This window comes from Phyllobates terribilis, unplaced genomic scaffold, assembly GCF_046119375.1.
Source record: "Phyllobates terribilis strain yellow unplaced genomic scaffold, ASM4611937v1 Scaffold_27__1_contigs__length_16484149, whole genome shotgun sequence".
NCBI classification, from domain to species: domain Eukaryota; kingdom Metazoa; phylum Chordata; class Amphibia; order Anura; family Dendrobatidae; genus Phyllobates; species Phyllobates terribilis.
The window spans coordinates 13,453,290-13,478,813 of NW_027362787.1; the positions used below are offsets into that span (position 1 = coordinate 13,453,290).

At 44.0% G+C, this 25,524-nt stretch overlaps 8 non-coding genes across 8 annotated transcripts; all 8 read left to right on the plus strand.

Annotated features, from left to right (window-relative positions):
- Positions 1 to 2,004: 2,004 nt before the first annotated feature.
- LOC141177868 (U2 spliceosomal RNA) lies at positions 2,005 to 2,186 on the plus strand. The gene has a single exon (XR_012254396.1). It is a non-coding gene; the product is annotated as a U2 spliceosomal RNA (small nuclear RNA).
- Positions 2,187 to 3,301: 1,115 nt separating this feature from the next.
- Positions 3,302 to 3,492, plus strand: LOC141177065 (U2 spliceosomal RNA). Its single transcript, XR_012253695.1, has one exon. It is a non-coding gene; the product is annotated as a U2 spliceosomal RNA (small nuclear RNA).
- Positions 3,493 to 9,589: 6,097 nt separating this feature from the next.
- On the plus strand, positions 9,590 to 9,780 carry LOC141177363 (U2 spliceosomal RNA). Its single transcript, XR_012253964.1, has one exon. It is a non-coding gene; the product is annotated as a U2 spliceosomal RNA (small nuclear RNA).
- Positions 9,781 to 10,895: 1,115 nt separating this feature from the next.
- Positions 10,896 to 11,086, plus strand: LOC141177364 (U2 spliceosomal RNA). Its single transcript, XR_012253965.1, has one exon. It is a non-coding gene; the product is annotated as a U2 spliceosomal RNA (small nuclear RNA).
- A 1,115-nt stretch (positions 11,087 to 12,201) lies between these two features.
- LOC141177067 (U2 spliceosomal RNA) lies at positions 12,202 to 12,392 on the plus strand. Its single transcript, XR_012253697.1, has one exon. It is a non-coding gene; the product is annotated as a U2 spliceosomal RNA (small nuclear RNA).
- Positions 12,393 to 13,507: 1,115 nt separating this feature from the next.
- Positions 13,508 to 13,698, plus strand: LOC141177068 (U2 spliceosomal RNA). Its single transcript, XR_012253698.1, has one exon. It is a non-coding gene; the product is annotated as a U2 spliceosomal RNA (small nuclear RNA).
- A 1,115-nt stretch (positions 13,699 to 14,813) lies between these two features.
- LOC141177069 (U2 spliceosomal RNA) lies at positions 14,814 to 15,004 on the plus strand. Its single transcript, XR_012253699.1, has one exon. It is a non-coding gene; the product is annotated as a U2 spliceosomal RNA (small nuclear RNA).
- Positions 15,005 to 24,558: 9,554 nt separating this feature from the next.
- LOC141177791 (U2 spliceosomal RNA) lies at positions 24,559 to 24,747 on the plus strand. The gene has a single exon (XR_012254341.1). It is a non-coding gene; the product is annotated as a U2 spliceosomal RNA (small nuclear RNA).
- The last annotated feature ends 777 nt before the right edge of the window (positions 24,748 to 25,524 follow it).

The following is a 25,524-nucleotide window of genomic DNA, read 5'->3' on the forward strand; positions in this document are numbered from 1 at the left end:
GTTTGAGTTTTTTAAAGCTGTCTTTTTATGTGACAAATTGCCTGAATCTTGGAGAAGTGGTGTGGTCACCCTGCTTTTTAAAAAAGGAGATAAGACTAATCTAGAGAACTGGAGACCAATCACGTTACTCAACGTAGATTATAAAATTATGGCAAAAATCATGGTGAACAGAATGAAGAAGGTGATAGAGAAGGTCGTGCATCCTGATCAGGTATGTGGTGTGCCTGGTCGTACAATTGCAGAAAACTTGAATATTATACGGGACGCAATATGGTATCAGCAAGAGAGGAAGCAAAAGCTAGCTCTTCTGTCCCTTGATTTCCAGAAAGCGTACGACAGAGTCTCTCATAAGTACCTGTATTCTGTGTTAAAGAAAATGAAATTCCCGGATGTTTTTATTAAGCACATTGCACTTTTATATGATGGAAGTTTTAGCAGGATTTTAATTAATGTTTTTTTATCTTCAGAAGTTTTTCTAAAGTCGGGCGTCAAACAAGGATGCCCACTCTCGCCTCTGCTTTTTATCTGCACAATCGAGCCTCTACTGGCAATGTTGAGGAAAGATAAGATGGTGAAAGGTGTACCCATACCAGGTGGAAATGGACTAAGTACTAAGTCACTGGGGTACATGGATGACATCACGATCATGTGCGACTCAGAACAATCGCTGAGAAGAGCAGTAAGAACTACTGATTTTTTCTGTTTAGCATCTGCCTTCAAACTGAACTTGGAGAAGAGCGAATGTCTTGGATTCGGTGATTGGTCAGATGCGCAGATTCCTCAACTTAAAATAAGAAGTGATAAGATCAAAATTTTAGGTGTTGTGTTTACAAAGAAGAATGATGGAGAAGAAAGTTGGCAGTTGGTGAAGGAGAAAATGAAAAAGAAGATAAGTTTATGGAAACTCAGAAAATTATCAATGGAAGGTAAAAACTTGATCATTAAGTCTTTGTTGTTGCCGATAATGTTGTTTTTAAGTATGGTGTACCCTCCGAATGAGAACACAGTAAAGTTTCTCCAGAGACAAATTTTTCTTTTTCTGTGGGGATCAAAAATGGAGAAGGTTCGAAGAGAGACAATGTACAAGCAGCATAAATATGGTGGAAAGAATATCCCAAATATCAAAAAATTTTTGTACCTAAAGTTCTTTAGTTTTTGCTTCAAAATGACCAATCTAAGAACTCATTGGTCTTTCTACTTAAGATATGCAGCTGGAGATATCTTTAGGAAAAGAAAGTGGATAACATTGCCCCAAAATTCTCCTGTCCTAATTACACTGCCAAAACAATATGTCTTACTAGAAAAAACAATTAGACTTTATAACTTACCTGAAATAGATGTGGAGATGCTGTCAAATTCAAGAAGACTGGCTCTAGAGACAAAGAGAAAAGAAACGATGACAGCAGTGGCAAACTTTACATACACTAAAAGTGGAAGAATTTGGAGAATGACTTATGCACCTTATCTAACAAATGAATATAAAGACTTGGCATGGGCAATAGTGCAAGAATGTGTTCCTGTTAGATTTTTTCAACACAGAAGGGGATTGTGCAATACTGCAAGATGCCCTAGAACAGGCTGTGTTAGAGAGGAAACAGTTTTACACACCTTTTGGAACTGTTTTTATGCCCAAAATGTCTGGAAAGAAGTTGGAAGTCTCTTAAAGTTTGTTACTGGTCTTAAGTTTTTAAATCACGAAGTAGTTTTATATGGAAATTTTACATGTCAATCAAAAGAAAAAGAAAGAGTCATCTGGATAATGATAAATGGAATAAAGAATGCGCTATGGAAAGTCCGAAACATATTGCTTTTTAAAAGAGATTTTATAAGTGAAAGTGAATGCATAAAATTAGCACTAAGTGAAATATATATTTATTACCTGTTAGATCTGAAGAGAATTGGGAAAAAAAGAGCCAAGAGTCTATGGAATTTTCATCTGTGGAACCTTGTAGCATGAACAGATTATAAGGCAAGAGAAATATTAGAAGAGAAATAACAACTGAAATATAAGAACAAAATGAAAAAGAAAAAAATCTGTTCTTATCAGTTTAATATCTGATACGTCCCCTATCTGGGGACCATATATTAAATGGATTTTTAGAACAGGGAGATGGAAAAAGAGCTTGCTCTGTCCACTCCACGCATTGACCTGGTATTGCAGTATCTCCAGGACCGGTGCACCCCTTCTTTAATGCAGTTTCTAAAATCAGAAAGAATTGAATTCAATGTTTTTTGTTCATTTTGCTTGTTTGTCGGATTTTGGGATGGACTCTTTGGCTTTGCTTTTCTTCTCCTCATTGGATTTTTCATGTTCAAAGTTGCAGAAGCCAGATTACAAGCTCATTTTGGTTCAACTTCAGCAACTGTGCATTGCATTGCCATGTAATGTGATGCAATGCTATCTTTCTAGCTCTCCCTTTTTACTTCCTTTTGGATAAACAGACATATTAGGCAAGCATTTTGGAGCTTTCACCTAAATAACTACAGGTGGTGAGATAAGCTGCACAATATAATTGACCTTTCAGTATATTGTTGCACACACACCATCTATTTAGCAAATGCCCTTGTTATCAACAGCAGCCTTTTAAACTCACCTGAGCTAACAGGTATGTGCGCTGGTTACTCTGCTGCGCTTAAAATTTCTTTTTTGGTTTGCTACAATGCCTTTTCTGAAGCGTTGTCTCCCTCTGCTGGAACACTGACTTCTTTCATTTAATGCCTGCAGACTATAAAAGAGAACCCAACCCAAAAAGTTTGGTTGATTAGTCTGTGGCATTCTGTTAAACTGTTGCTTATGGCGGTCTCTGTGAGCTTCTCAGCGACATTCAGCCAGCCAGGTATCCTGCCTGCAGTAGATGGAATGTGGCAATGGAACGCTGGCTGCGCGTGTCATAATAGGCTCTGCGCCTTTATATACCTGTGCACAGCAGCAGCCACCTTCAGTCTGCTGCTGGACAGCCAGCAGCAGCAGCAGCAGGAGAGGTATGTAATCAGGAGCCCTCCTGCTAAGGGTAGACAGCTGCTCGTTCCACCCCACCCCCCGCCTTAATTGGTTCTCCTCCCTTCCAACGGTGTTGAGGCGGGTGGGAACAGCAGGGGGTGAAGGTGCTGTGTTTAAAGAGGTGGAGTTATGCAGATCTAAAACGCGTGGATTGCAGCAGCAGCAAGCCGAAAAGTGCAGGCATGTAAGGGATCTAGAGGTTGACAACATGTCTTCTTAACGGGAGTCCAGGAGCTCATCTCCACAAATGGACTTTTCAGGATCCTTGGGTGGCTCCGTAGTTTGAAACCAATTCTGGTTATCGCTTCTCGGCCTTTTGGCTAAGATCAAGTGTAGTATCTGTTCTTATCAGTTTAATATCTGATACGTCCCCTATCTGGGGACCATATATTAAATGGATTTTTAGAACAGGGAGATGGAAAAAGAGCTTGCTCTGTCCACTCCACGCATTGACCTGGTATTGCAGTATCTCCAGGACCGGTGCACCCCTTCTTTAATGCAGTTTCTAAAATCAGAAAGAATTGAATTCAATGTTTTTTGTTCATTTTGCTTGTTTGTCGGATTTTGGGATGGACTCTTTGGCTTTGCTTTTCTTCTCCTCATTGGATTTTTCATGTTCAAAGTTGCAGAAGCCAGATTACAAGCTCATTTTGGTTCAACTTCAGCAACTGTGCATTGCATTGCCATGTAATGTGATGCAATGCTATCTTTCTAGCTCTCCCTTTTTACTTCCTTTTGGATAAACAGACATATTAGGCAAGCATTTTGGAGCTTTCACCTAAATAACTACAGGTGGTGAGATAAGCTGCACAATATAATTGACCTTTCAGTATATTGTTGCACACACACTGTTAGAACCTTGCTGTTAGGTTTTTTTTTCCCTTTGCTGGTCACATGACCTTGTTGGCCTATTTAGTCCTGCTCCGCCCTTCTGGCTTTGCTGGACTTCATTGTATATCTACTTTCTAGCTAGCCTGTGCTCTGTATCTAACTCTGTTAGTTTGCTTGGTCTACGGACCTCTAGGTTCTATCTATTTTGTTTGTTCGTCTGTCTGCTGCTATTTCTGTTAGGAGGTGTCCCATATTCCTCCCAGTCCTTAGTACTTGTAGGGATTCCCTCCCCAAATCTATAGGTCTCCGTACAGACTAGATTAGGACTTTAGCAGGTCTGATCGCAGGATCAGGTTCCCTGTTACATCGTAGGGATTCAGCTGAGTCTTATAGTAGGGACAGATCTCCTCTCTTTCCTTAGCTTTGGTAGCAGAACATAACAGTAAGTCCAGCCTGTAAATTCTCTAAGGAAAGATTTTTTTTTGTTCCATCATGGTGTCGGTTCAGGATTTGGCTAAACACCTGCAGGGACTCTCTCTGGAAGTGGCCGAGCTCCGTCAGCACGTGAGTAACTGTCCTGGAGCATATTTCTTGGAGCCTAAGGTATGTTTGCCGGATTTATTTTTTGGTGAACATCGAGAATTTTTTTCATTTAAAAATGCTTGCTTATTGTATTTTCGTTTGAGACCCAAGTCCTCTGGGGATGAATCCCAGCGCGTAGGGTTCATAATGTCACTTTTGCGCAAAGAGCCTCAGGAGTGGGCCTTTTCTTTGCAACCTAGTGATACATGCTTCAGATCAGTGGATAGTTTTTTTTCTGCTTTAGGACTATTATATGATGATCCTGACCGTGTGGCATCAGCTGAGACTGAGTTGAGACGTTTAAAACAAGGATCAGGTAATATGGAAAAATATTGTACACATTTTCGTCGTTGGTCCACTCAAACAGGGTGGAACGATTCTGCTCTGAAAAGTCTATTTCTTGCTGGGCTCAGTGAAAAGGTTAAAGACCTGCTAATTGCTTATCCTACACCTGAGGATTTGCAACAGGCTATGCAATTAGCTATACGGGTGGACAGAAGACTGCGTGCTAGGGTTAATGAGAGCAAATCCTCTGCTATGTCAGTTTCTGGTTATGATAATGTGTGTACTAACAGTGGTGAACCGATGGAGATTGGATCGGTGGCACCTCGCTCTCAAGAAAAACACCGTCGTTTTTCAGAAGGCTTGTGTTTCTATTGTGGAAAATCTGGTCATTTGATTAAAGGCTGTGAGCTTCGTATGAAGAAAGAAAAAAAAATGGTCAGTCACGCCCGTATTGCCTGTTTAAATTCCAAGGGTATATTTTTAGCTGCTTCCACGATTGCTCAGGAAAAATTAATGGAATTTCGGGTGTTTGTTGATTGCGGGTCTACACTGAATGTTATTGATGGGGGATTCGTGGAAAAACTCAATTTAAAACCTGAACCTTTATCATCCCCCATTGCTGTGGTTTCTGTGGATGGCTCCCCTTTGAAGAATATTACTCTCAAGGTCAGTGAATTTCCTCTCACTATTAATGGTGTTCACCATGAGAAATTGGATTTGGTAGTGTTGAATAACTTGCCTTCTCCAGTAATATTGGGTTTGCCCTGGTTAAAATTTCACAATCCTGTACTGGATTGGTCTACCAGTGAAATTAAATCCTGGAGCCATAAATGTTATGACAAGTGTTGTAACGGGCGTATTGCAGCTTTGGATAGGGGAGAATTGCCTGTTCCTATTCAGGATTTTTGGAGAGTTTTTTCTGAGAAAGAATCGCAGGTTTTGCCTCCCCATAGAGACTATGATTGTTCTATTGAATTTGTCCCTGGAGCGACTCTTCCTAAAAGTCGTTTATTTAACCTTACTATTCCTGAGAGGAAGGCTTTGGAGGAATACATACAGACAAGTTTGGCCGCCGGTCACATTAGGCCCTCTAAGTCTCCTGTGGCGGTTGGATTTTTTTTTGTAAAAAAAAAGGACGGCGGTTTACGTCCTTGTCTGGATTTTCGTGAGATTAACAAAATTACGGTACGCAATCCTTACCCACTGCCATTGATTCCTGATCTGTTTAACCAGTTATTGGGGGCCAAGTGGTTCTCTAAAATTGACCTTAAGGGGGCATACAATCTGTTGCGCATGAAGGAGGGTGATGAATGGAAGACTGCTTTTAACACTCCTGTGGGTCATTTTGAGAATCTGGTTATGCCTTTTGGTCTTACTAATGCTCCTGCATTTTTTCAGAATCTGATTAATGACATCCTTAGACCTTTGATCGGTAAAAATGTGGTTGTGTATTTGGATGACATTTTGATTTATTCGCCAGATCTGGAGTCTCATTGGCGGAGCGTGCGTGAGGTATTACAGTTATTAATGGACAATTCGCTTTTTGCTAAGCTGGAGAAATGTGAGTTCGCTGTACAGAGAATTAGTTTTTTGGGCTACATTATCTCCAGCAAAGGTTTTGAGATGGATCCGGTTAAGGTTCAGGCTGTGCAGGAATGGCCTAGGCCTATTGGTTTGAAATCAATACAGAGGTTTTTGGGTTTCGCCAATTACTATAGAAAATTCATAAAAAATTTTTCTAGTATTGTCAAACCTCTGACTGATCTCACCAGGAAAGGTGCTGATGCGGTTCAGTGGTCTTCTGAGGCCATTGAAGCTTTTGTGTATCTCAAGGAGAGGTTCACCTCTGCTCCCATCCTTATGCAGCCTGATGTTACTAGGCCGTTTTTGGTTGAGGTTGATGCTTCCTCTGTGGGGGTTGGCGCAGTATTGTCTCAGGATAACGGGGATGGATTACATCCCTGTGCATTTTTTTCAAAAAAATTTTCGGAGACTGAATTGAATTACGATATTGGTAATCGGGAATTATTGGCTATTAAACTCGCATTTGAACACTGGCGCCACTTCTTGGAAGGTGCGGAATTTCCCGTTCAGGTTCTTACGGATCATAAAAATCTGATATATCTTGACGCTGCCAAGCGCCTGAATGCCCGTCAGGCTAGGTGGGCACTGTTTTTCTCGCGGTTTAATTTCTCCGTTACTTACATCCCTGGTACTAAGAATGTTAAGGCGGATGCCTTGTCTCGCAGTTTTTCTCCCATAGTCGGTGCTGAGAAAGAGGAAAACATTTTACAAGAAGGTGTTGTGATAGCTGCTTTAGACTCCGTTTTGGAAGATGAGATTCTTAAAGCTCAGGAGAATGCCCCATCTAACACTCCTCATGGGAGGTTGTTTGTGCCTGGGACCTTTAGGAGAGATTTGTTTGTTGAGTGTCACGAATCTCGGTTGGCAGGTCATCCCGGAATCTCTGAGACCAAGAGACTGGTGGGTCGCAGTTTTTGGTGGCCTGGATGGCAGAAGGAAGTCATTAAGTGGGTGCGCCAATGTACTATATGTGCTAGATCTAAGTCCTCACATACTCCTGCTGCGGGGTTGCTTTGTCCTTTGGAGGTCCCCAGTGCTCCTTGGACACATTTGGCTATGGACTTTATAACTGACCTTCCCCCCTCTGAGGGTTTTACTGTCATCTGGGTGGTCGTGGACCGTTTTAGCAAGATGTGTCACTTGGTTCCCTTCGTCAAACTGCCCTGCGCTAAAACTCTCGCTAAGGCCTTTGTCAAGGAAATTGTCAGACTTCATGGCGTTCCTACTGACATTGTTTCTGATAGGGGTCCTCAGTTCGTGGCTCGTTTTTGGCGTGCCTTTTGTGACAGGTTGGGAATTCATTTGTCGTTTTCGTCCGGATATCATCCTGAATCTAATGGCCAGACAGAAAGGAAAAACCAGGATGTTGAGCAGTTCTTGCGTTGTTTTGTGGCAGACAATCAAGAGGGGTGGTCTGAGTTTCTGCCACTTGCCGAATTTGCTCTGAACAATCATACATCTTCTTCTGCTGGTTGTTCGCCTTTTTTTTGTTGTTCTGGGAGACATCCGTCATTTGGGTCGTTCTCCAAGTTGGGATCTGCCGTGCCTGAGGAGGAGAATTTTTCCGGTGATTTGGAAAGAGTTTGGACGGATGTGCGTGGTAATCTTCAGGAGGCCAACAGAAAATCTAAAGACTACTTTGATAGGAAACGACAGGAGGTTTTGTTCGCTGTTGGTGACATGGTTTGGTTGTCCTCTAGGAATCTGCGGTTGAGGATTCCTTCTAAGAAATTGGGTCCCAAGTTTGTAGGGCCCTTTAAGGTGCTTCAGGTTGTCAACCAATCTGCTGTTAGGTTGGAGGTTCCTACCTCCTGGAGAATTAATCCGGTCTTTCATGTCTCTCTGTTAAAAAAAGCTGTTGTGTCGGATGGTGACGCCTCTGCCTCTGTTCCTCCGGTGGTGGAGGACGGGGAATATGAAATTTCTCGCATCCTTGACTCTAGACGGTATAGAGGTAGTTTGCAGTATCTTGTGGCCTGGAAAGGTTTCGGACCCGAGGATAACTCTTGGGTGAGGTCGGATGATGTTTCCGCGTCCAGACTTATCAGAGCGTTTCACAGGAGATTTCCTGATAAGCCTGGTCCTAGGGGATCCGGAGGATCCTCTTAGAAGGGGGGGTACTGTTAGAACCTTGCTGTTAGGTTTTTTTTCCCTTTGCTGGTCACATGACCTTGTTGGCCTATTTAGTCCTGCTCCGCCCTTCTGGCTTTGCTGGACTTCATTGTATATCTACTTTCTAGCTAGCCTGTGCTCTGTATCTAACTCTGTTAGTTTGCTTGGTCTACGGACCTCTAGGTTCTATCTATTTTGTTTGTTCGTCTGTCTGCTGCTATTTCTGTTAGGAGGTGTCCCATATTCCTCCCAGTCCTTAGTACTTGTAGGGATTCCCTCCCCAAATCTATAGGTCTCCGTACAGACTAGATTAGGACTTTAGCAGGTCTGATCGCAGGATCAGGTTCCCTGTTACATCGTAGGGATTCAGCTGAGTCTTATAGTAGGGACAGATCTCCTCTCTTTCCTTAGCTTTGGTAGCAGAACATAACACACACCATCTATTTAGCAAATGCCCTTGTTATCAACAGCAGCCTTTTAAACTCACCTGAGCTAACAGGTATGTGCGCTGGTTACTCTGCTGCGCTTAAAATTTCTTTTTTGGTTTGCTACAATGCCTTTTCTGAAACGTTGTCTCCCTCTGCTGGAACACTGACTTCTTTCATTTAATGCCTGCAGACTATAAAAGAGAACCCAACCCAAAAAGTTTGGTTGATTAGTCTGTGGCATTCTGTTAAACTGTTGCTTATGGCGGTCTCTGTGAGCTTCTCAGCGACATTCAGCCAGCCAGGTATCCTGCCTGCAGTAGATGGAATGTGGCAATGGAACGCTGGCTGCGCATGTCATAATAGGCTCTGAGCCTTTATATACCTGTGCACAGCAGCAGCCACCTTCAGTCTGCTGCTGGACAGCCAGCAGCAGCAGCAGCAGGAGAGGTATGTAATCAGGAGCCCTCCTGCTAAGGGTAGACAGCTGCTCGTTCCACCCCACCCCCCGCCTTAATTGGTTCTCCTCCCTTCCAACGGTGTTGAGGCGGGTGGGAACAGCAGGGGGTGAAGGTGCTGTGTTTAAAGAGGTGGAGTTATGCAGATCTAAAACGCGTGGATTGCAGCAGCAGCAAGCCGAAAAGTGCAGGCATGTAAGGGATCTAGAGGTTGACAACATGTCTTCTTAACGGGAGTCCAGGAGCTCATCTCCACAAATGGACTTTTCAGGATCCTTGGGTGGCTCCGTAGTTTGAAACCAATTCTGGTTATCGCTTCTCGGCCTTTTGGCTAAGATCAAGTGTAGTATCTGTTCTTATCAGTTTAATATCTGATACGTCCCCTATCTGGGGACCACATATTAAATGGATTTTTAGAACAGGGAGATGGAAAAAGAGCTTGCTCTGTCCACTCCACGCATTGACCTGGTATTGCAGTATCTCCAGGACCGGTGCACCCCTTCTTTAATGCAGTTTCTAAAATCAGAAAGAATTGAATTCAATGTTTTTTGTTCATTTTGCTTGTTTGTCGGATTTTGGGATGGACTCTTTGGCTTTGCTTTTCTTCTCCTCATTGGATTTTTCATGTTCAAAGTTGCAGAAGCCAGATTACAAGCTCATTTTGGTTCAACTTCAGCAACTGTGCATTGCATTGCCATGTAATGTGATGCAATGCTATCTTTCTAGCTCTCCCTTTTTACTTCCTTTTGGATAAACAGACATATTAGGCAAGCATTTTGGAGCTTTCACCTAAATAACTACAGGTGGTGAGATAAGCTGCACAATATAATTGACCTTTCAGTATATTGTTGCACACACACCATCTATTTAGCAAATGCCCTTGTTATCAACAGCAGCCTTTTAAACTCACCTGAGCTAACAAGTATGTGCGCTGGTTACTCTGCTGCGCTTAAAATTTCTTTTTTGGTTTGCTACAATGCCTTTTCTGAAACGTTGTCTCCCTCTGCTGGAACACTGACTTCTTTCATTTAATGCCTGCAGACTATAAAAGAGAACCCAACCCAAAAAGTTTGGTTGATTAGTCTGTGGCATTCTGTTAAACTGTTGCTTATGGCGGTCTCTGTGAGCTTCTCAGCGACATTCAGCCAGCCAGGTATCCTGCCTGCAGTAGATGGAATGTGGCAATGGAACGCTGGCTGCGCATGTCATAATAGGCTCTGAGCCTTTATATACCTGTGCACAGCAGCAGCCACCTTCAGTCTGCTGCTGGACAGCCAGCAGCAGCAGCAGCAGGAGAGGTATGTAATCAGGAGCCCTCCTGCTAAGGGTAGACAGCTGCTCGTTCCACCCCACCCCCCGCCTTAATTGGTTCTCCTCCCTTCCAACGGTGTTGAGGCGGGTGGGAACAGCAGGGGGTGAAGGTGCTGTGTTTAAAGAGGTGGAGTTATGCAGATCTAAAACGCGTGGATTGCAGCAGCAGCAAGCCGAAAAGTGCAGGCATGTAAGGGATCTAGAGGTTGACAACATGTCTTCTTAACGGGAGTCCAGGAGCTCATCTCCACAAATGGACTTTTCAGGATCCTTGGGTGGCTCCGTAGTTTGAAACCAATTCTGGTTATCGCTTCTCGGCCTTTTGGCTAAGATCAAGTGTAGTATCTGTTCTTATCAGTTTAATATCTGATACGTCCCCTATCTGGGGACCACATATTAAATGGATTTTTAGAACAGGGAGATGGAAAAAGAGCTTGCTCTGTCCACTCCACGCATTGACCTGGTATTGCAGTATCTCCAGGACCGGTGCACCCCTTCTTTAATGCAGTTTCTAAAATCAGAAAGAATTGAATTCAATGTTTTTTTTTCATTTTGCTTGTTTGTCGGATTTTGGGATGGACTCTTTGGCTTTGCTTTTCTTCTCCTCATTGGATTTTTCATGTTCAAAGTTGCAGAAGCCAGATTACAAGCTCATTTTGGTTCAACTTCAGCAACTGTGCATTGCATTGCCATGTAATGTGATGCAATGCTATCTTTCTAGCTCTCCCTTTTTACTTCCTTTTGGATAAACAGACATATTAGGCAAGCATTTTGGAGCTTTCACCTAAATAACTACAGGTGGTGAGATAAGCTGCACAATATAATTGACCTTTCAGTATATTGTTGCACACACACCATCTATTTAGCAAATGCCCTTGTTATCAACAGCAGCCTTTTAAACTCACCTGAGCTAACAGGTATGTGCGCTGGTTACTCTGCTGCGCTTAAAATTTCTTTTTTGGTTTGCTACAATGCCTTTTCTGAAACGTTGTCTCCCTCTGCTGGAACACTGACTTCTTTCATTTAATGCCTGCAGACTATAAAAGAGAACCCAACCCAAAAAGTTTGGTTGATTAGTCTGTGGCATTCTGTTAAACTGTTGCTTATGGCGGTCTCTGTGAGCTTCTCAGCGACATTCAGCCAGCCAGGTATCCTGCCTGCAGTAGATGGAATGTGGCAATGGAACGCTGGCTGCGCGTGTCATAATAGGCTCTGAGCCTTTATATACCTGTGCACAGCAGCAGCCACCTTCAGTCTGCTGCTGGACAGCCAGCAGCAGCAGCAGCAGGAGAGGTATGTAATCAGGAGCCCTCCTGCTAAGGGTAGACAGCTGCTCGTTCCACCCCACCTCCCGCCTTAATTGGTTCTCCTCCCTTCCAACGGTGTTGAGGCGGGTGGGAACAGCAGGGGGTGAAGGTGCTGTGTTTAAAGAGGTGGAGTTATGCAGATCTAAAACGCGTGGATTGCAGCAGCAGCAAGCCGAAAAGTGCAGGCATGTAAGGGATCTAGAGGTTGACAACATGTCTTCTTAACGGGAGTCCAGGAGCTCATCTCCACAAATGGACTTTTCAGGATCCTTGGGTGGCTCCGTAGTTTGAAACCAATTCTGGTTATCGCTTCTCGGCCTTTTGGCTAAGATCAAGTGTAGTATCTGTTCTTATCAGTTTAATATCTGATACGTCCCCTATCTGGGGACCATATATTAAATGGATTTTTAGAACAGGGAGATGGAAAAAGAGCTTGCTCTGTCCACTCCACGCATTGACCTGGTATTGCAGTATCTCCAGGACCGGTGCACCCCTTCTTTAATGCAGTTTCTAAAATCAGAAAGAATTGAATTCAATGTTTTTTGTTCATTTTGCTTGTTTGTCGGATTTTGGGATGGACTCTTTGGCTTTGCTTTTCTTCTCCTCATTGGATTTTTCATGTTCAAAGTTGCAGAAGCCAGATTACAAGCTCATTTTGGTTCAACTTCAGCAACTGTGCATTGCATTGCCATGTAATGTGATGCAATGCTATCTTTCTAGCTCTCCCTTTTTACTTCCTTTTGGATAAACAGACATATTAGGCAAGCATTTTGGAGCTTTCACCTAAATAACTACAGGTGGTGAGATAAGCTGCACAATATAATTGACCTTTCAGTATATTGTTGCACACACACCATCTATTTAGCAAATGCCCTTGTTATCAACAGCAGCCTTTTAAACTCACCTGAGCTAACAGGTATGTGCGCTGGTTACTCTGCTGCGCTTAAAATTTCTTTTTTGGTTTGCTACAATGCCTTTTCTGAAACGTTGTCTCCCTCTGCTGGAACACTGACTTCTTTCATTTAATGCCTGCAGACTATAAAAGAGAACCCAACCCAAAAAGTTTGGTTGATTAGTCTGTGGCATTCTGTTAAACTGTTGCTTATGGCGGTCTCTGTGAGCTTCTCAGCGACATTCAGCCAGCCAGGTATCCTGCCTGCAGTAGATGGAATGTGGCAATGGAACGCTGGCTGCGCGTGTCATAATAGGCTCTGAGCCTTTTTATACCTGTGCACAGCAGCAGCCACCTTCAGTCTGCTGCTGGACAGCCAGCAGCAGCAGCAGCAGGAGAGGTATGTAATCAGGAGCCCTCCTGCTAAGGGTAGACAGCTGCTCGTTCCACCCCACCCCCCGCCTTAATTGGTTCTCCTCCCTTCCAACGGTGTTGAGGCGGGTGGGAACAGCAGGGGGTGAAGGTGCTGTGTTTAAAGAGGTGGAGTTATGCAGATCTAAAACGCGTGGATTGCAGCAGCAGCAAGCCGAAAAGTGCAGGCATGTAAGGGATCTAGAGGTTGACAACATGTCTTCTTAACGGGAGTCCAGGAGCTCATCTCCACAAATGGACTTTTCAGGATCCTTGGGTGGCTCCGTAGTTTGAAACCAATTCTGGTTATCGCTTCTCGGCCTTTTGGCTAAGATCAAGTGTAGTATCTGTTCTTATCAGTTTAATATCTGATACGTCCCCTATCTGGGGACCATATATTAAATGGATTTTTAGAACAGGGAGATGGAAAAAGAGCTTGCTCTGTCCACTCCACGCATTGACCTGGTATTGCAGTATCTCCAGGACCGGTGCACCCCTTCTTTAATGCAGTTTCTAAAATCAGAAAGAATTGAATTCAATGTTTTTTGTTCATTTTGCTTGTTTGTCGGATTTTGGGATGGACTCTTTGGCTTTGCTTTTCTTCTCCTCATTGGATTTTTCATGTTCAAAGTTGCAGAAGCCAGATTACAAGCTCATTTTGGTTCAACTTCAGCAACTGTGCATTGCATTGCCATGTAATGTGATGCAATGCTATCTTTCTAGCTCTCCCTTTTTACTTCCTTTTGGATAAACAGACATATTAGGCAAGCATTTTGGAGCTTTCACCTAAATAACTACAGGTGGTGAGATAAGCTGCACAATATAATTGACCTTTCAGTATATTGTTGCACACACACCATCTATTTAGCAAATGCCCTTGTTATCAACAGCAGCCTTTTAAACTCACCTGAGCTAACAGGTATGTGCGCTGGTTACTCTGCTGCGCTTAAAATTTCTTTTTTGGTTTGCTACAATGCCTTTTCTGAAACGTTGTCTCCCTCTGCTGGAACACTGACTTCTTTCATTTAATGCCTGCAGACTATAAAAGAGAACCCAACCCAAAAAGTTTGGTTGATTAGTCTGTGGCATTCTGTTAAACTGTTGCTTATGGCGGTCTCTGTGAGCTTCTCAGCGACATTCAGCCAGCCAGGTATCCTGCCTGCAGTAGATGGAATGTGGCAATGGAACGCTGGCTGCGCGTGTCATAATAGGCTCTGAGCCTTTATATACCTGTGCACAGCAGCAGCCACCTTCAGTCTGCTGCTGGACAGCCAGCAGCAGCAGCAGCAGGAGAGGTATGTAATCAGGAGCCCTCCTGCTAAGGGTAGACAGCTGCTCGTTCCACCCCACCCCCCGCCTTAATTGGTTCTCCTCCCTTCCAACGGTGTTGAGGCGGGTGGGAACAGCAGGGGGTGAAGGTGCTGTGTTTAAAGAGGTGGAGTTATGCAGATCTAAAACGCGTGGATTGCAGCAGCAGCAAGCCGAAAAGTGCAGGCATGTAAGGGATCTAGAGGTTGACAACATGTCTTCTTAACGGGAGTCCAGGAGCTCATCTCCACAAATGGACTTTTCAGGATCCTTGGGTGGCTCCGTAGTTTGAAACCAATTCTGGTTATCGCTTCTCGGCCTTTTGGCTAAGATCAAGTGTAGTATCTGTTCTTATCAGTTTAATATCTGATACGTCCCCTATCTGGGGACCATATATTAAATGGATTTTTAGAACAGGGAGATGGAAAAAGAGCTTGCTCTGTCCACTCCACGCATTGACCTGGTATTGCAGTATCTCCAGGACCGGTGCACCCCTTCTTTAATGCAGTTTCTAAAATCAGAAAGAATTGAATTCAATGTTTTTTGTTCATTTTGCTTGTTTGTCGGATTTTGGGATGGACTCTTTGGCTTTGCTTTTCTTCTCCTCATTGGATTTTTCATGTTCAAAGTTGCAGAAGCCAGATTACAAGCTCATTTTGGTTCAACTTCAGCAACTGTGCATTGCATTGCCATGTAATGTGATGCAATGCTATCTTTCTAGCTCTCCCTTTTTACTTCCTTTTGGATAAACAGACATATTAGGCAAGCATTTTGGAGCTTTCACCTAAATAACTACAGGTGGTGAGATAAGCTGCACAATATAATTGACCTTTCAGTATATTGTTGCACACACACCATCTATTTAGCAAATGCCCTTGTTATCAACAGCAGCCTTTTAAACTCACCTGAGCTAACAGGTATGTGCGCTGGTTACTCTGCTGCGCTTAAAATTTCTTTTTTGGTTTGCTACAATGCCTTTTCTGAAACGTTGTCTCCCTCTGCTGGAACACTGACTTCTTTCATTTAATGCCTGCAGACTATAAAAGAGAACCCAACCCAAAAAGTTTGGTTGATTAGTCTGTGGCATTCTGTTAAACTGTTGCTTATGGCGGTCTCTGTGAGCTTCTCAGCGACATTCAGCCAGCCAGGTATCCTGCCTGCAGTAGATGGAATGTGGCAATGGAACGCTGGCTGCGCGTGTCATAATAGGCTCTGAGCCTTTATATACCTGTGCACAGCAGCAGCCACCTTCAGTCTGCTGCTGGACAGCCAGCAGCAGCAGCAGCAGGAGAGGTATGTAATCAGGAGCCCTCCTGCTAAGGGTAGACAGCTGCTCGTTCCACCCCACCCCCCGCCTTAATTGGTTCTCCTCCCTTCCAACGGTGTTGAGGCGGGTGGGAACAGCAGGGGGTGAAGGTGCTGTGTTTAAAGAGGTGGAGTTATGCAGATCTAAAACGCGTGGATTGCAGCAGCAGCAAGCCGAAAAGTGCAGGCATGTAAGGGATCTAGAGGTTGACAACATGTCTTCTTAACGGGAGTCCAGGAGCTCATCTCCACAAATGGACTTTTCAGGATCCTTGGGTGGCTCCGTAGTTTGAAACCAATTCTGGTTATCGCTTCTCGGCCTTTTGGCTAGGATCAGGTGCAGTGATCTAACCAGGGGCGGAACTACCGCCCGTGCAGCCGGTTCATTGAACGGGGGCCCCGAGGGAGAGGGGGCCCCTCCAGCCTCCAGCAGGGCCGCCATCAGGGCATGACTGCCCTGACTCCAGTATGGGGCCCGGCCGGTAGGGGCCCCCTCGGGGGCCCCCCTCTTGTGCGTCTCTCTCCGGGGCCCCATGCTATGCGCCGGGTCCGGGACATTTCAGCGCTGAGCTGCGCTGTTGCAGCAGCGCCTTGATGATTCCCCTGACTTCCGGTCATGTGACGGTGCCGTCACATGGCCGGAAGTCAGGAGAACCTGCTGTCAGCGATTTGGACGAGCGCCAGGATTCTGCAGGGATCGCATGGGGGTAAGTATAACAAGTTTTATTTTTTTTAAAATACAATTAACTAGGAGTGGAGAGATGGGAGAAGCACATGTGTGTGTGTATGTGTGTGTGGGGGGGGAGATGGGAGATGCACATGTGTGTGTGTGTGTGGGGGGGGGGAGATGGGAGATGCACATGTGTGTGTGTGTGTGGGGGGGATATGGGAGATGCACATGTGTGTGTGTGGGGGGGGGAGATGGGAGATGCACATGTGTGTGTGTGTGGGGGGGGAGATGGGAGATGCACATGTGTGTGTGGGGGGGAGATGGGAGATGCACATGTGTGTGGTGGGGGGGAGATGGGAGATGCACATGTGTGTGGGGGGGGGAGATGGGAGATGCACATGTGGTGGAGGGGGATGAGATGGGAGATGCACATGTGGTGGAGGGGGATGAGAGAGGGGCACATGTGGGGGAGGGGGATGAGAGAGGGGCACATGTGGGGGAGGGGGATGAGAGAGGGGCACATGTGGGGGAGGGGGATGAGAGAGGGGCACATGTGGGGGAGGGGGATGAGAGAGGGGCACATGTGGGGGAGGGGGATGAGAGAGGGGCACATGTGGGGGAGGGGGATGAGAGAGGGGCACATGTGGGGGAGGGGGATGAGAGAGGGGCACATGTGGGGGAGGGGGATGAGAGAGGGGCACATGTGGGGGAGGGGGATGAGAGAGGGGCACATAACGAATGTGGGGTGGGGGAGAGTAAATGATAAATGATGATGGGGTGGGGAGAGCACGGACATGATATAATGAATTGGGGCAGGGGGTGCATGTAAATATTGAATGCGGGGAGCAGGAAGTATAGAGTAGGGGGCGTTGCGGATGCAGGAGTGTGACTGGTAACAAATTGGCGGAAAGAGTAGAGGTTCTAATTAAATTATATATTAAGTGCCTATTTACAGTTAATGGGGGCACAGTGGTGGATTACAATTTATATTTGGAATGGTAGGTTGCCTAATAACTAACCATATATTGATGGTGGATGCACGTCTGTATTCAGCTGCGTAATGTAGAAGTTGGGGAATGTGCTCTAGATAACTGTGTTATTTTATGCAGAGACGAGTGATGGCGGTCTGTGCTGGATGAAGGAGAAAAGCGAAGATGAAGGACTTCACCTAGAGACGTCACCGGTGAGTCAGTCTATTACATGTACACTGTGTATAATGTCACTGGTGATCACTGTATTACCTGTACACTGACACTATATACAGAGCTCCTGTGTATAATGTCACTGGTGATCACTGTATTACCTGTACACTGACACTATATACAGAGCTCCTGTGTATAATTTCACTGGTGATCACTGTATTACCTGTACACTGACACTATATACAGAGCTCCTGTGTATAATGTCACTGGTGATCCCTGTATTACCTGTACACTGACACTATATACAGAGCTCCTGTGTATAATGTCACTGATGATCACTGTATTACCTGTACACTATATACAGAGCTCCTGTGTATAATGTCACTGTATTACCTGTACACTGACACTATATACAGAGCTCCTGTGTATAATTTCACTGGTGATCACTAGATTACCTGGACACTTACGTTATACATACCATGTATAGAGCTCCCGTGTATAATGACACTTATGGTAATATTAGTAATGTGGTGGTAATATTAGTAATGTAGTGGTAATATGTGGTCTGGTCATGGTGTGGCAGTTTTTCTCCCTTCTGTGTGGTATTATTCGGTCACTATGTTGTGGTAATATGTGGTCTGGTCATGGTGTGGCGGTATTCCCTGTATGTGGTATTATTGGTCATTTAAAAAAAAAATGTATATGACACATTCCCTTAAAGAAAACTAAATAAAAATATATCTAAAAAGAGTATTGGATATTTTAAGAAAATTTTAATAGGTTAGAGTAGGGCCCGCCCAGAAGAGTCTACCTTATCGTGGTGGCGGCTTTAAAAATCTTTTGGCCAAAACAAAAGCTGATGGCTATGTATGTGGCGCCGTCACATGGCCGAACGTCAGGAGAACCTGGTGGCAGCGACGTGGACGAGCGCCAGGATTCTGCAGGGATTGCATGGGGGTAAGTATAACAAGTTTTATTTTTTTTAAATACAATTAATTAACTAGGAGTGGGGGGAATCAGAGATGCACATGGGGGGGGATGAGAGATGCACATGGGGGGGGGTGAGAGATGCACATGGGGGGGGATGAGAGATGCACATGGGGGGGGATGAGAGATGCACATGGGGGGGATGAGAGATGCACATGGGGGGGGATGAGAGATGCACATGGGGGGGATGAGAGATGCACATGGGGGGGATGAGAGATGCACATGGGGGGGATGAGAGATGCACGGAGGGGGATGAGAGATGCACATGGGGGGGATGAGAGATGCACATGGGGGGGATGAGAGATGCACATGGGGGGGATGAGAGATGCACGGGGGGTGAGAGCTGCACATGGGTGGGATGAGAGCTGCACATGGGGGGGTGAGAGATGCACATGGGGGGTTATGTTTACATAACTTTGTTGCCTTATGAAGGGCAGGGGGGGCCCCCCAAAATTTCTTGCACAGGGGCCCACTACAGTCTGTGTCCGCCCCTGGATCTAACGGTTGCTGCCTTGGTCTCGGCTAGGAGGTGCCTGGGGTACCCGACTTGTTGGCCTTGGGGGATCGCTCTCTCTTAACGGAGGGAGCTTCACCCCCTTGCAGCTATTGGCAGGTCGGCTTAGTCCCCGGACAACGGGGAGCGATCGCGTCTTGTCTTCGGGGCGACCCGAGGAAATAAGGGCGTTTTCCTTTGCTGAGCTTTATCGCTTAGTGGGCTGTGTAAGTTCTTGGGGTACCCCTCCCTCGGTCTTGGGTTTGTTCCTGCTTTTGTGGGATTCATTCCCTTGTTACTATTGGGGGAGGGCTTAGTCCCTGAGGGCCGAAAATGCCTTTTTCTTTTGGATTTGCGGTGGGGGAGACTCCACTGCGACAGTCCATTAGAATCATGGTGGATGAATGCCAGCGCCATGAGAAGAATCTGCAGTACATCGTGCATGAGATTCTTTTTGGGTTCTTCCACCTGGAGCGAGATAAGATCCTGTGTCTTTACGATCAGGAATTCCGTGGGCGATATACCATTTCCTTTATGGCTAAATCATGCTGTGATAATATCCATGCAGCACTGATGGTTGCGGACAAGGACGATGAGAGACTGAACGGGCTGAGCTTTGACTTCCTGTATGGTGAAGAGGAAGTACCCTTGGTGATCTTCATGTACAGCCCATTCGTCTCTGAGGGCGATATCGAAACCTTTTTGAAGCGTTACTGCAAGTCAGTGCGCTTCTCACATGATATCCTCAACTCCCAGCGCTTCTGGAATGGGAAGAGGAAATACCTGGTGAAGTTCCATCCAGATCAGAGCGGCATTGGTGGTCTTCACCACCCGCCTGCTAATTTTGCCATTGGTAATGTCAGGGGATTCCTACGCTACCCAGGAATGCCCCTTCAATGCCGGAATTGTCATGAATATGGGCATACACGAGAAAATTGTACAAGGGCTCATGTAGTCTTTTGCAACAAGTGCGGTAAGAGTGGGCACACCTCCGCTACGTGTGACTCTGAGATCGTATGTAACCTATGTGGGAAGGCAGGTCACGCCTTCAGGAATTGTCCGAGCAAAAAGTCAAAAACATATGACATGTTTAAGTCAGGTCAACTGACTATCCAAGAATACTTCGGAGGGAGTATTACTACACCTGCCCCTGGACCTGGGTTGGCGCACGCTGACGGGTCCGGACCAAATCCTTCAACGGCTCCGCCAGAGGGCCCGCTGGTAGTTCCACAGAAGGACGGTCGTAGGGGTTCCATAAGATTAACCGAGGGTTCGCTCTCTGTGGAATTGATCGATGTTCTGGCTCTAGATGTTGCCGTATCTCAGAGTCAAGAGGAAGGGTCCTCATCCAGCATGAATGCACCACCGGCATTATGTGGAACTGAGGAGACCTCTAGTACCCCGATTAAGCAAGCACCCAGATTCGCCACACCATCATCGGTGATCTTGGGTAAGGGCAAAAAGGGTACGCTCCTTAATCGATCAACCAGTGTGTCGGAAAGAGAGACATCTAGGGCGCGAAGTAAAAAGGACCCGGCTAAGACCCAGTCGAGCCCTGGTCCTCGAACCAGAAGTCGCAGTAGTTCCGTGACCAGACCAGAGGACAAGACGACCCAGAGGGATGACACCCGTTCCATAGACCAGACCGCCATGAGGACTGCAGATGCACAGGACTTGGAAAAGATGGACAGCTCCCAGCCTCTGAAAAGGCAACGGGAGGACGTAAAGCAACCTGATATCCAAAGAAAACACGGATGTCGAGGTCCAGATGAGGAGCCAAAAGTGGATGATGCCTTTTTGCCTGCTTCAGATCCCGGTAATATTAAACAAATCCTGACCCCTGGAGATGCGGAGGAGGAGGTGCCGTGTATTGACTTCTTCCCATCTTCAGATCCTGATTCTTCTTAATGTCTGTTCCTCTTAAAATCTCCTCACTAAATGTGAGGTCCCTAAAGAGCCCTACACGTAGGGCTGCTTTATTTTCTTATTTAGAGACATTGGACTTTGATTTCTGCTTTCTACAAGAATGTGGTATACAGAGTAATTTAAATTATAAGGACTTAAAAGAAGACTGGAAACTGGGCGCTTCTGTGTGGTCCGGTGCTAATGACTGTCGTGCTGCCGGAGTTGGACTACTTTGCCGTGGACATTCTACCATCATTCAATCTGTGACTGAAATTATACCTGGCAGAGCTATTTTAATACATCTTGTTTTTAATGGACTTTCTTTACGTTTATTAAATGTGTACGCTCCTCCTGGGAAGCAGGAAAGGGCGGATTTACTTGAAATATTGCCATTATTTTGTGTTGGGTCAACCCCCCTGCTAGTGGGAGGAGATTTTAATTGTTTACGTGATGGGGAATCCCGGCAGGGTGGGGATGTGAATCGTAAAGACCGTACCTCCTATTTGTTGAAAAGTTTAATCGATGATTTTAGATTACAGGACTGCTGGAAGGAACTCTTGCCGGCGGATCCAGGTGTTACATGGTCCAATGGAAGAGTTTCTTCTAGAATTGATTTCATATTTGCTTCTACTGCCTTTAAACCTTGTAAATGTTTTCTTTTATCTAATTTATTCTCTGATCATAAAGTTTTATCTGTGTTTTTAGAGTTAGCAGGGGAACAAAATACCTCAAGAGGCCCATGGAGATTAAATACAACTCTCCTAGAGGATATTGATATTCAAAAGAGGTTTGTGCAGGCCTACCAGTGCTGGCAATCAAAGAGAGACCCCCGCGCCTCGATGCTGGATTGGTGGGAGAGCATTAAACCTAAGATTAAATTATTTTTTATTAAGGCAGGGAAAATGAAAGCAAAAAAGAAAAAGCAGTGGTTTTATGTTTTTAATATGAGATTACAAGTACTCTTTAAACTAAAAGAAGTTGGTATTGATGTGGATGATGATATTGCAAATCTTAAGTCTGAAATAAAAAATGCTCTTAATGAAAAAGGAAAACAAATAATTTTTAACTCCCATGTACAGCACCTGGAGGAAGGAGAGAAATGCTCCCGATTCTTCTTCAAAAAGGCAATGGGGAGGAGGGACGCAATCCTAAATCTTGAAGGTGAAAATGATATTAAGGGTATGTTAGGAAAAGCTTTTAATTTTTATCAACTTCTTTTTAACACTAAAGTTATAGATCCATCCTTTTTAGAGTATGCTATTAATTCCCTTGATTTTAAGTTAGATATTTTAGACCAGGGTATTTTATCTAGGGATCTCACCAGTGAGGAACTTTTACAGATTTTTAAAAGTTTCTCCAGTGGGAAAGCCCCTGGGGAAGACGGTCTACCGATTGAGTTTTATCTGACTTTTTGGGGAATTTTAAAGAACGATATGTTTTTATTGTTTAAAGAAGCTTTTAATACTAATAAATTACCCCCATCTTGGAGGAGAGGTCTGGTATCTTTAATATATAAAAAAGGGGATAGGAGCCAACTTAAAAACTGGCGGCCTATTACGCTTTTAAACCTTGATTATAAAATTTTAGCTAAACTTATTGCAGTCCGTTTAAAACCCTTTATAGCCAAATTAATTCACCCTAACCAGGTATGTGGTGTTCCCGGAAGAACCATAGCTGAGTCCCTCAACATAATTAGGGATACCATATGGTATTCAAAAGAGAGAAGTCAAAACCTTGCTATTTTATCCTTAGACTTTGAAAAAGCTTTTGACAGGGTATCGCATGAATTTCTTTTTATGGTTCTTAAAAAAATGGCGTTTCCAGAGAAAATTTTAACCCGCATTATGCTTTTATATCATTCTTGTTTTAGTCAAATTTCTGTAAATGGGTTTTTAACGAAGGGGGTTCCTCTATTATCAGGGGTGAAACAAGGGTGCCCTCTCTCACCACTGCTCTTTATCTGTGTTATGGAACCACTATTAACCATACTGAGAAAAGATAAAGTAATTAAAGGGGTACCTATTCCCGGGAGTAGGGGTATGCAACTTAAAGCCCTAAGTTACATGGATGATGTTACCATACTATGTCCAGATTCCACATCTCTGAGGAGGGTATTGAGAAACACACAATTTTTCTGTGAAGCCTCAGGTTTTAAATTAAATATAGATAAATGTGACTGTTTTAATGTGGGGGGATGGGACTCCTCTTTGACCCCTGGGATAGTGATACAGAAAAATCACATAAAAATTTTAGGAATTATTTTTAACCAAGCCAATGAGGGGGACCCTAACTGGGACTCTGCAATGGATAAAATAGTAAAAAAGATCTCATTGTGGAATTTAAGGAACCTTAGTATGGAAGGTAAAATTTTAATTATTAAAGCTGTTTTAATTCCCATTATGTTGTATGTTGCAATGGTGTTTCCCCCTTCCAATTTACAAATCAAGAAAGTAACAAGAATTGTTTTTATGTTTTTATGGGGTTCAAAAATGGAAAAGTTAAAAAGAGATCTGATGTACAAATGTAAATCTAATGGAGGTAAAGATGTACCCAATTTTTTTACCTTTTTCCATATAAAGTATTTCTGCTTCTGTTTTAAGGTTTTTAAATCTGATGGCATTTTTAGTTATTTTTTAAAATATGCAGCAGGAATGATTTTTAAAAGGTGGTTTAGCCTACCTTTAAGTTCTCCTGTGCTCCTGTGCCCACCTAAACAGTATGTGATACTTGAGAAAACGGTCAGACTTTTAGGTCTCCAGGAATTGGAGCCTGATATATTGGGGGACCAAAGGAAGGTATCTATTGCTTGCAGACACTCTGAGGACACAATTCCTGTCTCCAATTTTTCACAGGCAAGGTCCAAAACGGTGTGGCGAAATGTGTACGGGAAATATCTTGCAAATGTACACAAGGACCTTGCCTGGGCTATCGTCCACCAGTGCCTCCCTACCCGTGAGTTTCAACATAGGCGGGGGCTGGTGGCGAGAGCCAAATGTCCAAGAGATATATGCGGGGAAAGTGAGTCTGTATTGCATCTCTTTTGGAATTGTCATTTTGCACAGGAGGTTTGGAGAAAGGTAGGCCCACTTTTAAAATGGGCATGTGGCCTGAAAGATTTTAATCACTTTTATGTCTTTTATGGTCTTTTTAAGTGTCCAAATTTTAAACAATTCCGAGTTGCCTGGATTATTATTAATTGTTTTAAAAATGCCATGTGGAAAGTTAGAAATATTTTACTCTTCAAACATGATCATATTGATTCAACAGACTGTATAAAAATTGCTTTAAGTGAAATGTATATTTACTATCTCAGAGATAAAAAACTGTATGGAGCAAAAGAAGCGGCTTCTATGTGGTGTGTACAATTATGGAACACAATTAGTGGTAATTAAATAAACCCAAGTACATCTGTAATTATGATTTTCTTAATTGTTACAATGGTTTTATGATGGTAAATTGTGTTTTTACAAAAAACTTGAATTGATTATTATCATGTTTTATCATTTTATTGTAATGTTATAAATGTTCTTTTTTAAAACCTTTGTAAATATACTTTTGAATCAATAAAATTGCGTTGAAACCTTATCTGTTCTTATCAGTTTAATATCTGATACGTCCCCTATCTGGGGACCATATATTAAATGGATTTTTAGAACAGGGAGATGGAAAAAGAGCTTGCTCTGTCCACTCCACGCATTGACCTGGTATTGCAGTATCTCCAGGACCGGTGCACCCCTTCTTTAATGCAGTTTCTAAAATCAGAAAGAATTGAATTCAATGTTTTTTGTTCATTTTGCTTGTTTGTCGGATTTTGGGATGGACTCTTTGGCTTTGCTTTTCTTCTCCTCATTGGATTTTTCATGTTCAAAGTTGCAGAAGCCAGATTACAAGCTCATTTTGGTTCAACTTCAGCAACTGTGCATTGCATTGCCATGTAATGTGATGCAATGCTATCTTTCTAGCTCTCCCTTTTTACTTCCTTTTGGATAAACAGACATATTAGGCAAGCATTTTGGAGCTTTCACCTAAATAACTACAGGTGGTGAGATAAGCTGCACAATATAATTGACCTTTCAGTATATTGTTGCACACACACCATCTATTTAGCAAATGCCCTTGTTATCAACAGCAGCCTTTTAAACTCACCTGAGCTAACAGGTATGTGCGCTGGTTACTCTGCTGCGCTTAAAATTTCTTTTTTGGTTTGCTACAATGCCTTTTCTGAAACGTTGTCTCCTTCTGCTGGAACACTGACTTCTTTCATTTAATGCCTGCAGACTATAAAAGAGAACCCAACCCAAAAAGTTTGGTTGATTAGTCTGTGGCATTCTGTTAAACTGTTGCTTATGGCGGTCTCTGTGAGCTTCTCAGCGACATTCAGCCAGCCAGGTATCCTGCCTGCAGTAGATGGAATGTGGCAATGGAACGCTGGCTGCGCGTGTCATAATAGGCTCTGAGCCTTTATATACCTGTGCACAGCAGCAGCCACCTTCAGTCTGCTGCTGGACAGCCAGC